The sequence below is a fragment of the Haematobia irritans genome, chromosome 4 (assembly GCF_050003625.1).
Source record: "Haematobia irritans isolate KBUSLIRL chromosome 4, ASM5000362v1, whole genome shotgun sequence".
NCBI lineage: Eukaryota > Metazoa > Arthropoda > Insecta > Diptera > Muscidae > Haematobia > Haematobia irritans.
In genome coordinates this window covers 61,744,448-61,747,307 of record NC_134400.1, presented here as the reverse complement: position 1 = coordinate 61,747,307, position 2,860 = coordinate 61,744,448, and positions in this window count along the sequence as shown.

Here is a 2,860-nt window from a genome sequence, read left to right as displayed (position 1 = left end):
GGACAATATGGACAACGCAAACCTAGAATATTTTGAAGTTGCGAATGACAGATGTAAAATTAGTAGAGTTTTCAATAAATACGATATTATTAGGGGAGCCAATTAAATGAAATTAAAAAATATTCACAATTCCACCTTTTATTTAAAATTAGGTTTTTACATTAGGTTTACGATTTTCCGACATACGCATTAATATAGTCGTAAACGTCACAACGACAGACCAACTCTAATTGTGCCAATAAAAAACTGCCATTCGAATACAAGGCTTGATATTCTAAAGGGTATTGCATTCCTACCTCTGTTAGATCTGATAAACTAAATTCTATCATAGATATAATTTTTCGATATATTGCAAAAATTCTCGTGCGATTTCGAAAGGGTAAATTTGGGGCATCGTCCTACATTACATTTGTAACTCGAAATACCCAGATGTGTCATACACAGAAAAAAATATCACCAAAATATTTCTAATTAAAAAGTTAATTGAAGTTGAAAATTTTTTCAATTCATAAATTAATTGATACAATTAACTTTTTAATCATGATAGAAACATTAAGTTAATTAAGTCAATGATTGAAAATTTTAAAATTTGTAATTAAAAAATTAATTGATACAATTAACTTTTTAATCTAATTCGGAAGACTAATTAAAATTGTATTTCAAACAATCATTTGTTAATCCAAATAAAAACTCTAAGCCAATTCAGAAAGTAATTAAAAATAGTTACCTTTTTTAATTAATAAATTAATTGAGTTTTGCAATCAACATCAATTAAATTTTTAATTGAATCAATTAAAAAATCAATTGAAATTTGCTGAAAAAATCAATTAATTTTTTAATCAAGAATTTTTTCTATGCCCAATTAAAACTGTGATTGATTCTATCATTTTCGTGATTGAAGACATTTCAATTAAAAAATTAATTGGATCAATTAATTTGGTGATTGAATCAGAAAAATTTTTTTTTGTGTGTATTCAGTGCTTGATATAAACGAACTCAATTGCGGCTTTAGAATAAAAATATTTTTATCTACGGCAAAAACAATAATTTGGTAATAACTACATGCTTTTGGTAATCACAATTTGAACTTGTAGGAGAGATACACAAAAAAACTGTAACAAACGAACAAGGTTTGCTTTGCAACACGAACGTGTGTATCTCAGATCTTCGAAATTAATCCTAACTTTAACTGAGTTATATATACTAAGAATATAATCTCAAAACATTTGCGGCCATCAATCATCATCTGAAAATAACACTTAATTTTAATGGAAATAAGCATATGTGGTTTATTAATTAGTATTTTAAGATTTTGGAACATATTGCCTACGATTATAATAAGGTTTAATGCTAAATGTTAATTGATACCGTATCCATGCGCGCCTTCTTCGCATTTAGTGGATTAAATAGTCAGTGATATCCTTTGGGTTTTTTTGCCACTTCTGTCTCTGGTCTATATAGAGATTCCCAGACTTTTTTGTAACATTTTGCTTCCAATTTCCACTTAGTTGAAACACCCAAGCTTACAGAATTTCGGAAGAAGCCTATGACAACATTACATCGGACAGAATGGGTTTGTAATCCTCTCGCATGATACCGACGATTCCATAAATCCTCTCGCATAATACCGACGATTCCTTAAATCTTGAGCTAAGATTTCCACCTTAATGTTGAGTACTATGTTCAGTTTTCAACCTGAAAACCAGCTTGTTTTCACGGTTACTTTTTTTAATTAATTAATTTACGGTCATTTTCATGTAGCTCCGTTAGGCTTTAACTGCCAGTTAACAAAAAGTAAATTGCAAATATCTTCCCTCCGGTTAACTTTAATTGGAAAATTTTCACCAGTTAAGTTCCTAACTGGCCTGTGAAATATAAAGATGACAGCTTCGTCCATAATACGGTTTAAAAGTTGGTTAGTTAACGAAACACTAACGGAGCTTTATGAAAATGGGGGTTAGAAGTATATAATTATTTGCAATCATAAATATATTTGTACTTTTAATTTTGGGTTTTGGTGAAAAAACCGAACATAGTACTCACCTTAAATTTTAATTTGACGGAAAATATGCTACATTTCCACTATTGCTCAAATTAAATCAGTTTTTGCAAATTGAAGTCAAGTTGACCTACTTTTTTCGAAATAAATGTTTTTTTATACCCTCCATCATAGGATGGGGGTATATTAACTTTGTCATTCCGTTTGTAACACATCGAAATATTGCTCTAAGACCCCATAAAGTATATATATTCTGGGTCGTGGTGAAATTCTGAGTCGATCTAAGCATGTCCGTCCGTCCGTCCGTCCGTCCGTCCGTCCGTCCGTCCGTCCGTCTGTTGAAATCACGCTAACTTCCGAACGAAACAAGCTATCGACTTGAAACTTGGCACAAGTAGTTGTTATCGATGTAGGTCGGATGGTATTGAAAATGGGCCATATCGGTCCACTTTTACGTATAGCCCCCATATAAAGGGACCCTCAGATTTGGCTTGTGGAGCCTCTAACAGAAGCATATTTCATCCGATCCGGCTGAAATTTGGTATATGGTGTTGGAATATGGTCTCTAACAACCATGCAAAAATTGGTCCACATCGGACCGTAATTATATATAGCCCCCATATAAACCGATCCCCAGATTTGGCTTGCGGAGCCTAAAACAAAAGCAAATTTCTTCCTATCCGGCTGAAATTTTGTACATGGTGTTGGTTTATGGTCTCTAACAACCATGCAAAAATTGGTCCACATCGGTCCATAATTATATATAGCCCCCATATAAACCGATCCCCAGATTTGGCTTGCGGAGCCTAAACGAGAAGCAAATTTCATCCGATCCGGCTGAAATTTGGTACATAGTGTTGG